This window comes from Pleurodeles waltl, chromosome 11 (genome assembly GCF_031143425.1).
Source record: "Pleurodeles waltl isolate 20211129_DDA chromosome 11, aPleWal1.hap1.20221129, whole genome shotgun sequence".
NCBI lineage: Eukaryota > Metazoa > Chordata > Amphibia > Caudata > Salamandridae > Pleurodeles > Pleurodeles waltl.
In genome coordinates this window covers 158,415,881-158,429,209 of record NC_090450.1, presented here as the reverse complement: position 1 = coordinate 158,429,209, position 13,329 = coordinate 158,415,881, and positions in this window count along the sequence as shown.

The window sequence follows — 13,329 nt, the reverse complement described above, 5'->3', positions numbered from 1 at the left end:
GTGGATTCCTGCACATTCCGGAAGGTTCCATCACAAAAATGTGGGAAAAGTGTGTGATTTCAAGCAAAGTTGGAGGTTTGCAGGGCATTGTGGGTAAGGAAATGGTGCACGGTGCATGTGAATCACACCACTCCGAACTCACCTAGATGTTGAGTTTTCAGATATTTCTAGGTCTCGTAGATTTTTCTACATTGTAGCTTCCCAAAGTCCAAAAAGTGTAGCCCTCGCCATTCCAAGTGGGACGATTTTGAGAGTTAGACAAGCTCTCATGGTCCAAACGTAAAACCAAAACCCAAAATAATCAAATGTCCTCTTGCTTGCCGTTGGGCTAAGACCACCAGGGGAGCGACCCTTGTCTAAGGGGTCAGTCCGCAACTGAAAAAAATAAAGAATAAAAAAATACCTGGTTCCTAGTCATTTCTACTCTTCTTGGGGTCAGATCGGCCTAATTAAAATAGACTGATCTGATCCTAAGAGGGCAGAAATGGCCTAAAATAAATTTGCCCCCCCAAGGGGAGCGACCCTTTCCTAAGGGGTCGCACCCCTTGCATGAAATTGGCGCAAAAAAATCCCCTTGTTTCTGCCCCCCTTGGGGGCAGATGGGCCTAAGAAAAATAGGCCGATCTGCCCCCAATGTGGGAAAAAATGGCCTAAAACAAAATTGCCCCCAGAGAAGCGATCCTTGTCTAAGGGGTCGCTCCCCATCTGTAAAACAAAAAAAAAAAAACTCCCAGGTGCCTAATTGTTTCTGCCCCCCTTGGGGGCCGGTCGGCCTATTTAAGGGGGGCAGAAATGGCCTAAAATATATTGCCCCCTAGGGGTGCAACACTTGCCTAACAGATCACTCCCTTTGCGTGAAACTGACGTAAATGTAAAAAATCCCCGGTGTCTAGCGGTTTCTGTCCCGCTTGTGGGCAGATTGGCCTAAAAAAAATAGGCTGATCTGCCGACAAGGGGGGCAGAAATGGCCTAAAAACAATTTGCCCCCAAGGAAGCGACCCTTGCCTAAGGGATCGCTCACCACATGTAAAAAAGTAAAAAAATAAAAATATTCCTGGCATCTAGTTGGTTCTGCCCTCCCTGGGGGCAGATTGGCCTAATTAAAATAGACTGATCTGCCCCCAAGGGGAACAGAAAAGGCCTAATTAAAACTTGCCCCCCCCAGTGGAACGACCATTGCCAAAGGGGTCTCTCCCCTTCATTTAAAAAAAAAAAACATAACCAAAAACACCTGGTGTCTAGTGGGCATTTCTGCAGCCCGATCGCTTTGCAAACGGGCTGAAAAAATGCTCAGACAGACATGAAAGGAAAGGCCTTTCCTTTCATGTTCTCTGTCTGCTTCCACCCCTTATCTAAAGAGAAATGCTTTCCATTTCTCTTCCGATCGTGCTGGAAGCTAAGCTTCCACACAATGGGGGCGGCCTCTGATGAGGTTTGCGTGCGATTGTGCGCTGATGTCATCAAATGTCACGGGGCTGGGGTGGAAGGCTAAGTCATTCCCCTTCCATCCCCGCCCAGGGGAGGGCAGGGAGCCGAGTGCAGGATATAATGGTTACGTCCTTGGCACCGGAGAGGTGCTGCCGAGGACATAACGGTAGCGTCCAAGGCACCCAAGGGGTTAAGGAAGCTTTTTGGATTACGATTTAACAGTATCACACTATTTTTAAATTACGTTTATTCACATTCAATAGAGTTACTCTGCATTTTCTGGAGTTATGTTTTTGTTTGAAGTAACTGGGTTTCATGAATTTGACGGCTTACCTGTAATATTTAAACTCTACTAGATGATGTTTACAGGATAGACCTGGGACAACATCAGCCAAGTTTGAAAAATGTTGGAATGCAATATACAATGTGGGCGATTCCAAGCCAAACAATATATGTTAAAATGCCTTTGAAAATGTGCTTCTTGTGGAGGTGATAGAACCATGGCTTAAGGCTGTCCTACAGATTAAGGGCCTGATTATGAGTTTGGTGATCCAGGGACCGCTATTGCTGCAGCGGTCTGACCGCTGCCGTGTTGGTGGTCAGACTGCCCCATTGTAATACAGGGGCCAGGACACCAGTGACTCTGCGGTCTATTTGGGACCACAGCCTTGGCTGTCTGGCCGCCAAACTTGTAATTGGGCCGTACATCTTTTCTGGTTTTCAAATACTGTGCCACTCGTAAACTCTGACTCAAATTGCAATAAATGTTTTTATGATTTTATGTTTTTGTGCATTCATGCTGAAAATGGAAATTGGTTTGAATTTTGCCTGTTTGTTGAATTATGCTGACAGATTTTAAACGATAGTTCGAATTATTGTTAGGTGATATGCAGACTAGCATGTTACAACTGAAAATAAGCATTAAAAAAATGAAATAAATGCAATTGAATGGGTCAAATGGAATAAATGAATGCAATACATGGAATCGAATGGTTCTTACTGTCATGTCAATTTTTATTAGCACATTACATAACAGTTTTTGTAAAACCAAAATCTCATGCCGGATTAGATGTTTGCCCAATTACTCAATCCTAATTTTAATTTTTAATACATTTCAAGAAAATATTATCATCTAATATTAGAAATCTAAATAAACAATCATTACCAGCTGCAGCATATGTCTGTTTCTAATTTTGACCTTTGGCATTCATCACTCAACCATCCATCATTTCCTTAACGTTTAGACATAATATACGAAGTTATTTTGCAGGTGTAAGGTATGTTATTCTCAAAATTATAGGGTTTCTGACAGCAAAATGCCTTTTTACATTGCACAAAAGACCTTGTTAGCTCTGCAAAAGACTCTGGGCTCATAAGAGTGTGTCTGCAATATTTTCGAGCTGAAAAGCGGGTGGGCATTAAAGAAGCATGTGAGTCTCAAACTGCGTTTGTAATCCTGTGATGAGTTAGTGACGTGTTGTGATGGTAACTGACTCCCAAAGGGAAGCTATTTGGGAATCACGTTGAGCAGCTATAGAACGCAGCAGTTAGTGGTCAATGGCACCACGGCATGTTCCCATCCACGTCTTCCCTGCCCTTATCAAGTTTTTTTGCAGAAGATGGGCACGTTTCATGCCTGCTAAACGAAACATATTTTCGAGCACGGAACATAAATATGGGGATGGATGTTTCCTGTTCGACGACATGCCACCATCCCTGCACTTTCAGTGGACTGGAAAATTGTTGGACTGTTTCTAAGTAGTGCAATGATTAGAGCCGGAATATTTAAACTACTGCTTTTCTGATCTGTGCTAATTTGCTTGAAACACTAGTTTCAAACATTTCAGTACTGTTCAAATTCTCACAATTTCGATTTTGTGGCTGCCACAAATTAAAACCATTCAATTTTGTTGTCTCCAAAACAGCACTGACCGCCTCTGAAGCATATATAGTTCGAAACATCACCCCACTTGAAAGGCGTGAGGTATCAATCGAATAGGACTGGACCTGGAGGCTTGTGGATTCTATGCAATTTTATATTTATGGTTACTATGATTCACCTAAAAAATCCGCATGCCTTCTCTCTTTCCTTTTTGATTTTCCTCTGAGTGAAAAGCCCGTAGCTCTGCATTTTAACCTTTTTAGCGTGGCAATTGGATGTGTCTCTGAATCATGCAGCACAGACAAATCTTATTAGCATATCACATCGGCATTGGTATTGTTAGATCTGTCAGCTGCACTTTCTTTGCTATTCAAAATGATTTCTTAGGTGGTGGGTATTGTATCAATCAATGCAATCTATTTTTGTCAGAGCAAAGTCAAACAACACGTTTTAAAAATATGCTTCATATGTTAGAAATTCCAAAACAGTGTGAAACTAAAAATAAGTGCATTTCAAGCGTTATATTTCAGAAGGAAAACTGTGAATTAAATGTAGCACTTTCAAAGTCCTGCAAATCAGGGTAAAATAAGCAAGGGTTAGGTGCCTGTCTTTTAATGAATGCAACAGAACTTCTACCAAATTACAGGGTAACCATCCAATTATTGTATCTAGAAACAGTCTGCAATCCGATTAACTTTTTACTTTCACAGTAGCCAAAATGCCCCAGCCAGACTCAGAAGGCGGGATGGAGAAGAAAGTAAAGGCCGATCAGGGATATTCTGAAATAAGCACCAGTCATGCAACAAGAGACAGGATATACCATATACTGTATGTGCTAGTGGTGAAGGTTCAATTTTTTAATGAATCCGCAGTGGCTTCTCTGCTATGGTGAAAGAGCATCACCCTCCCCCCCCCCCCCCCCCCCCCCACCAGAAGCAGCTGCAAACCTTTAACAATAAAATTATAATAAATTGTGTTTGTTATTGTTTTATTGTTAAAGGGGTGGGGCCACTGGGGATAACAGGGACAAAGGGCCAGCCAAACATATATGCGCACTGTGGTCTCTCCAAACCAGCACTGTGTTGCTGGGCTGCAGGGAGTAGGCACGGGCTCCCAGTTTGCCTCGGAGGGCCCAGCCAGGGCGCTCCAGCCAATTCTAACACAGCTTTCATGCAACGTTAGGATTTCCCGCAGGGCAGGCTGGGAGCCTGTGTCTCTAGTGACTGAAGAAAGAGGAGCAGCGCACTGGAGAGATGGGTACATTTTTTATAAATAAATGTTTATTGTGTGTCCCCCCCTGCTGCCGCGCACCGCCCTGCCCCTTTGCCGTGCAGTGAGCTGCGACTGTAATGAATACTGATACATTTTGGGCAAAACATATTATGGGTGCCCCTTTTCTGAGCTGTACTCAATGTATGACCCAATCACAGCCCTATGATGCCCTCTTTGACCTGGTCGCTGACACTGCACAGGTACACTCTTCTAAATTTTAAATGTGTGCCCATTCAGGGAAAGTGATGGGTCCATAACACTGTGTCACATAGCAGCAACTCATCATCAATGTCCCACCTACAAATCTAAGTGATACCCTTACATTGTTCACATGCCATGGTCTGTTGTGATATAAAAGATACATTTGTATGGACGTGTCATAAAACTGTATCCCACCTTCTCTGCTAAACCTCTGTTATGGACTTCCACGTATCACCCACATTTCAAGATAATGCAAGGTAAATTGAATGCCAAATAATCAATGTGAAAGTCATTCAAAGGTCACAATATAAAGAATCCCTGCAGAATATGAATGCCTCTACCAGGATAACCCCTGAAAGACTGGTGCCCTGTGCCACTTACTACTCTGCACATCCTTCCAAACCACTAACTGCACGGGAACTGTGGCTTGATGTATATCAGGGACAACCAATAGTATAACCAAGTGCTATGCATATGTGATTAATGTGTGAGTACAAGTCATGAAAGCAAATACAGAAGTAACAGCACAGGTCACACATTTAGTTAAAGTAGGTGTAAAGTACACACATAAAAATGAAAATGCCCATTAAAATGTATACAAAGGTATGACAATTGAACACCCTACATGTGTGAACAATCAAATCTTTAGCTTGCACACATTAAACACATGTCCAACCTACATCGTATGTAGAAAGGGAACAAAACTGATGTTGACATTGGTCAAGCCAAGATGAAATACTTACCACATGAAACACCACCCAAAGCAATGTCAGCCCTAATAAGATTACATCCAGCATATCCATTCATTGAATGATTTCCCTTGTCCTGGGTGACTCCAACACTGGTTCTAAGGTCAGATCATACACACCACATAAAATGGATCATCAATGAGGGTGAAACAAACACAGCTGTAGTCATACATCCCAAAGTATCCATGAACATTTAAAAAATAGAAATGGAATGGCAGGTATAATGTGTAAGAAAACTTGCAATTTCTTTTTTATTTGAAAAAAACACAGATGATGTGCTACTAAACGTGCCTCTAAAAACACTGTCATTTGAACCTCACCAGTAAGGGGAATCGAGTGGGCAGTCCAGGCACCTAAATGATGTATTTTGGGAGGGTGAGGTTGGCTTTGGAATGGGTGAGCTTGTTTTTGGGAGGGATGGACCTGACTTTGGGAGGGGTATCCTTTTTGGGGGGTTTCTTAGGGGTATTGCTGGGTTTAGTGAGGAGGATCAGGTGTCACAGGGGAGGGCTCTGGTGTGGAAGGGATGGGTTGGAGTGTGGTTCTGGTCCCTTTGGATTTGGGAGTGGGTGGCCTATACAGGGGTAAGGGCAAGGGCAAACATCAAATTTTCTTTATGGAAATGAGTAGGGTGTCCGGGAGGGATTACGGGTTGGGATGCTGAGGAAGTAGAAGTGTCATGTGTGTGTGTGGGTGTGTTTGTGGTGCTACTGTATGTGTTTCTGATATATGATGTTTGTGTTTTGTAGGACTCTGTTGTGTGGGTGAGTGTGAGCATTTGTATTTCTTTGTGGTGTGTGATGTGGATGTGCAGGGTATGCTGGGAGTGGGGGATGTATCTGTTGGTATGGGTGTGGGGTTAGGTGGTATGGTGGGAGTGGTGGATGTGTCTATTGGTGAGCTTGTGGTGTCTGGAGATATGGTGGGAGCGGTGGATGTGTCTGTTGGTGTAATGTCTTGGGCTACAGTGGGAGTGGTCGATGTGTCTGTTGGTATGGTGTGGTGTCTGGCAGAATGGCGGGGTTTTGGGTGGGTTTGTGGGTGTGATTTTGGTATCTGGGGTATGGTGGGAGTGGGAGTGGTGGTGGTTGTGAGTGGGATGAGTGTCTTGTAAGTGGTTGCGTGCTTGTGTGTTTTGTGGTGTTACTGTTTATGTGTGCTGCTTGGAGCTGTTGAGATGTGTGCACCCTTATGTGTGAGTGTGCTTAAGGCAGGTATAGAAATAGGGAAATTGAATGGTGAAGAGACAGGTGGTGGAAGTATGGGATGGGTGGAAGGCTGCGGTAAGGCAGGAGGTCAGAGCCTGAAATGATCCCTATAGAGCAGACATTGAACTGCGGATGCCTTCCAGATAGGCCACCATCTGCTGCAGATGGCTGCCCTGCACATTGATGACATTCAGTAGTGCCATCTGACGCACAGAGATGTTTCTCAGGAGGTCCATAGCCTCCTCATTCAGGGCAGCAGGGGGAACAGGGGCGGGGGTGAGGTGCCTGGAGTGAAAGGGTCAGCTCCCCTCTTCGGTGAGAGGGCCCGGCCAACTGGGTGGGGAGCAATAGGAAGGGTGGAGATGGTAGTCGGGGTGGAGAACAAGGATGGGATAGGAACTGGTCCTGCATGTCCCGCCACCACGAGGGAGTGTCCACTAGAGCTGAATTCGGACAACGATTATGTAGAATTGGTGAAGTCTGTGGCACTCGCTTCACCCTCTGGGCAACTGGGTCCCTTGGTGTCTGTAGTGTCATAACTGGAGGTGACATGGCCAGCTACATCCCCCCAGATGTCTGCCCTGATTTCTCCGCTTGCCTGGGATGAAGCTGAAATGACAAGTACAAATAGATTTATTGCATGTGCCAGAAAACACTTGACCAGCAGTAATGATCACAGAACATTACTACAATGTACATTAGACCCCAGATACGGGGTCCATCAAAGTGGCTTCAACATTTGCAAGGCCTCATGCATGCATGCTACTTGAACTGTAAACAGTTGCCCACTGTAAAGGCAGAATCACAGACAACTCCAATTGCATTAGTGAAGTTGTGCAATCACAATATCCATGTATCAAGTCGAAAACCTTGTCACATTAAGGGGCATATTTATACTCTGTTTGCGCCGGAATTGCGTCGTTTTTTTGGACACAATTCCGACGCAAAACGAACTCCATATTTATACTTTGGCGTTAGACGTGTCTAGCGCCAAAGTCCAAGGAGTTTGCGTCATTTTTTAGCGTGGACACCTACTTTGCGTTAATGATATGCAAGGTAGGCGTTCCCGTCTAAAAAATTGACTCCGAGGCATGTGCGCCGTATTTACACTCCCGGGCAAAATTCACGCCCGGGAGTGGGCGGGTCAAAAAAAATGACATCCGGACGCTTTTGCGCCGTTTTTTAGCGCCTGGTCAGGGCAGGCGTTAAGGGACCTGTGGGCTCGGAAGGAGCCCAGAGGTGCCCTCCCAAGCCCCCAGGGACACCCCCTGCCACCCTTGCCCACCCCAGGAGGACACCCAAGGCTGGAGGGACCCATCCCAGGGACATTAAGGTAAGTTCAGGTAAGTTTTTTTTATTTATTTTTTTGTGGCATAGGGGGGCCTGATTTGTGCCCCCCTACATGCCACTATGCCCAATGACCATGCCCAGGGGACAGAAGTCCCCTGGGCATGGCCATTGGGCAAGGGGGCATGACTCCTGTCTTTGCTAAGACAGGAGTCATTTCAATGGGGGTTGGGAGTCGAAACAAATGGCGCAAATCGGGTTGAGGCGAAAAATTTGCCTCAGCCTGACTTGCCCCATTTTTTGACGCCCAAGCTCTATATCCCCCTACGCCGGTGCTGCCTGGTGTACGTGTTTTTTTTTCACGCACACCAGGCAGCGCCGGCGGCTAACGCCGGCTAACGTCGGCTAACGTCATTGAATAAATACGGCGCCCGCATGGTGCTTCAGAATGGCGTTAGCCGGCGCTAATTTTTTTGACGCAAAACTGCGTTAGCGCAGTTTTGCGTCAAAAAGTATAAATATGGCCCTAAGTGGTTTTGCTTTGTGGCATCCCTCAGTAACCTGTTGTTATCAAATGTTACGGCAATGCAAATGTATTCCTACTGATTCCACACAAGGCCCTGCAAACTTCAAATATCTATATACCTCATACCACATCATGACGAGATAATGGTTAGTGAATACAGCCATGTTGCAGCAAGATATACAGTAGCTGGAAGAAGGTGACATGGAAAAACTTGCGTAATACTGTAGAAACTTCCTGCTTGTAACATCATAATGAGTCCCTGGTCAAAACAGTGTCATGAAGGAAGTACTAATGTAGCTTTGCAACATAACATGTATCACAGAAAAGTACACTGGAGGCAATCTTCTCAAAATGTCTGGGAGATTTGCCAACAAATATTCACAGTACAATTAATAGGCAAATCACCAGTTGTGATTGGTACTGGTGAGAACTCCATTCTCACATTGCATAACTAAATGCCAATAGTCCATTGAACTTTTTTGAGGCTCAGGGAAACTCCATTACACGAAGAGGTTGTTTAATCTGTTTCTAATTGAAAAAGCACATCATTGTACCTTTTTTCATGCAAACACAAGTTCCAATGTATTACTGAGTGTACACACTCACATATGATTCACACATTTCTGCATGTCACTCCCTGATGCATGTCAACAGTCATTTAATGACCCTTCACCAATAAACATGTGCGAATCACTAAGCTTTATAATTCCACATTGTGAATAAGTACTGTAGGTCTACCTGTCATGTCCTTCAATGCATCAGCAACTGGACATGACAAATGGCATTGAGTAATGGATTAGGGTATTTGTGACCCATCAACCAATGTTGACACACTCCTGTCTATGGTAATACATGAACTTTATACCCTGCACACATAACTATTTTCTAATACATTCTTGCATGCACACATATATGATAGAATCAGACATCATCCTGTGAAAGCAGATTGACCATGTGGAAAATAGTAGTGTAAATCAGTGGTTACCAACCTTTTGACTTCTGTAGACCCCCAATTTATCATTATTGAACCCGGGGTTATTGCAATCCGAGGAACCCTCACTGAGGTATTATTGAAAGCTGGGGACCTAATCTGTTATTATAATTTGATTTTCAGAGCAGTTGTGGACCCCCTGAGGAGGCTTCACAGACCCCCAGACCACAGGTTGGGAACCATTGGTGTAAATGATACTACTAAAGTGAAAGGTACACGTGCCAACATGTAGGCACAAATACTGTTGGTAACAGTGATGTTAGCCAAGTCATGTAACTGTACATTCCCCACTTATCAAGGGAAATTATTGCTCATTTACTGCCCCCAAAGTGCACTGTATGCCAGGTCACATGAATGAGGGCCACCATCACAAGACACAGTAGCGAGGAACCAGCACACATGACACACTGAAGACAACTGGCCTGTTGGGTATAAATGTCATGCACAACATCAAACACGTGAGCTAATTGATCACTGTACACAGCCATGTGTCTGCTCAAGAGAGCATACTGTTAGTAGACTGAACTCTATTATGTAGCTAGTCATTTGAACAATAGGTAAGGCACATCAGCATTCACCTACTACCAGACCTACACAAACAATAACTCTTCTTCTGCATTGTACATGGGCCACCTCCAATAGTCAGGGGTAGATTGCTGCTTCTAACACATAAAGGTTGCAATGTAACATGTATGAATCTGTCCAGAACTCACCCCCATCAAGCTCTGGGTAGGCCACCGCAAGTATGCGGGCCATTAGGGGGTCAGGGTCTGGTGATTGCCATGTACATGTTGGGAGAACAGCCCTAGTTGGACCTCGGTAATCTTTCTGGCCCAGCATCTCAGGTCCTCCCACCTTTTTCGACAGTGAACATTGCTTCGGTGATAGACCACCAGGGTCCGCACTTTTCAAGTGACGACTCTCCAAATGGCTTGCTTCTGATAGATGTTGACCTGTATGCATACAATAGATGAATGAAGGGATCATAATTGCATATTTTAGGATATCTTATTGGTCCACGCACAAGCCTTTTTAAAAAAAAATGAACACACTACATGTGGAAATTTCACATGCTGGTAAGTACAGCAATGTACATACACACTCTTGTAGTCATCTGCTGACTATCCACAACCCTGGTCATTACCTACACTGACTAACCAAGCCCACTAACATCATGAAGCCTAGGACCAAGCAACGTACTGTGATGTAATTGTAATTGTATTTATATAGCGCTTACTACCCCTGATGAGGCAGTTGAAGCACTTTTCGGCAAGTAGAATGCTACTCAGAAACCCAAGAGGAATTAGTGGGGGATTAGTATAGGGAAATATGAGTACAGTATTGGTCTTGGTATGAGTTAACTTGAGCAGAGTATAAGTCAGCTTGTTAGTTGGATTGGCTAGGGTGCTGGAGGGATAGCGGAGGGGAGAATCCAGAAGTGTTAATTGGGGTTTATAGCAATAGGATGAAGCTTGGGATGAGTAAAGGAGAAATAGAGGAGGGAAGAGACTGTGGAAGGGGTTAGGGAGACCATAGTAGCAGGAGGGGTTTTGAATGAGTCAAAGGTGAGATAAATGAAGGAGAATTCAGTAGGGTTGTTTTAGAAATCATAATGGTAACCTGAGGTTTGGATGAGCTAGATGAGGTAGAGGAGGTAAGAGCTAAGGCAGGGTTATTTTAAAGATCAAAGTAATGGAATGGGTTTGGGATGAGTCAGAGTGGGGATGGTGGATAGATTGATAGAGACATAGGGTGACAGGGAGACAGGGTAAAGCTCACAAGAGTGTAACATGTATAGTATTTATATTTATTTATGTATTTTCTAATTTAATTATTTATTTTTTGAATTTTATTTATAGATTTAATTTTAATTTCATTTTTTTTCTCTAGTACAGTAGGACTAGAGTAATAAATACATTAGATATATAAAGAAATAGTAACAGCATATATGTGCAAGGAATATAATAATGGGTTTTATAATACAAGAAGTAAAGAATTGTATAAACACAGACTTTCAAGATTTGTTATATTTGATGTTAATTAATAAGTGTAGTTTTCTGACATTCATTTATCTTTCCTCAATTTTTCAATAGCAAAATGCTTGCTGTTAAATAGCTAAGATAACATTTGCTCATTCTGATTTAAAAAAGAAAGCAGGGATTCATACGTGTCTAATATACCAAGTTATCTAGGAGCTATGTAATGACCTATGAACATGTTAAGCATAGAATAATATACACATATATGTATATATACACACACATACATATATATATAGATATATATACACACACACACACACACACACATGCACACACATACATATATATATTTAACTGTGAGTAAATATACATTTGTTAAACAGGATTAAAGGGTATGTGTATAGTTTACTACTTTAAATAGTAACTATACATATTTCTAAAATAACTATACATATCTTAAAGATACACATACTCAGGTTATAAATATGTATCAACACAGGCAAATGCAGTCCATTGCTATTTGAATATGGTGGTTATGACAGAACGAGCCAACTCTTGGGATTATGAATTACATAGTTTGGCTGCTTGGACAGAGAAGGATGTACCCCCATTGTCTTTTTCTTGTATGGTGGTGCTTTAAGGTGGGGTGCCAATCTTGAGCAGAGGTTTCTTTGTTGAATGTATCTAGTTATTTTGTTTCTGATGAAAAGTGGTCCTGTTCCATGTATAGCTTTGTGGGTGATATAAAGCAGCTTACAGGTGGATCTTCTTGCAACAGGTAACCAGTGTAGTGCTCTCAAGGCAGGGGAGGTGTGGGCTTGTTTCTTTACATGTAATAGTAGCCTGACAGCTGAGTTTTGAATACATTGTAGTTTTTTCATAATAGGTAGAGATTATCCATGGTAGAGGCCATTGGCATAATCCAGTTTAGATAGACAAGAGAAATAGTAGACTGCACCTTCTGTGGAAATCTGAGGCGGGAAAAGATTCATTGCAGAGTCTTCAAGGTGATGAAGCTTAATTGTGCAAATTTTTCCACTTGGGCATTCATTGTTAACTTGGAGTCCATGGTAATTCCAAGGTTTTTAACTTCTTTGGATTCTTGAGGAGTCCCAAATCATCAGGCCAGGCGCACAGTGGGCCATAACTTTTCCAGTCACCAACTGTGAGTATTTCTGTTTTGGAAGCATTCAGTTTGAGATGGCTCCAAGTCATGCACTGATTAATGGCTCTGAGGCAACTGAAGATATGTGAATTTTTTATGTCTTTGGGGCATTCCAATTTAAGTAGTATATGTGTGTTATCTGCATAGTTGTAGCATGTGAGTTGAAAATCATTGATCATTTCTGGTTACTACATCATGTAGATGTTCAAAATCATAGTGATCCTTTGGGGACCCCTGCTTTTGTGAGGTAGGGTTTGGATGAAAAGGGGGGAATAGATAATATTAGTTTTTTTTGAAGGTAGGATGTAATCCAGTCGAGAGCAGTCCCTTCTATGCTGGCTTTGTGGAGTTTTTGAATTAAGTGTCTTGATCAACAGTATCAAAGGAGCCGAGAGGTCCGAAAGAAGTAGTGCAGCAACTCCTTTGTAGTCAACTGTGTTTTTAGGATCATCCCAGATTGCTATGAGTGTCGATTCAGTGCCTCTTTCCGGGCTGAATCTAGTTTAGTAGTCTTAAAGTATGGTGTTATCTTCAATGAATTGTGGCATCTGGGCAAATGCTGCTCTTTCTATCAGTTTGCCCAGGAAAGGTCCATTTGTAATCATCTGTAGTTGTTGGGGTCATGCAGGTCTAGGTTT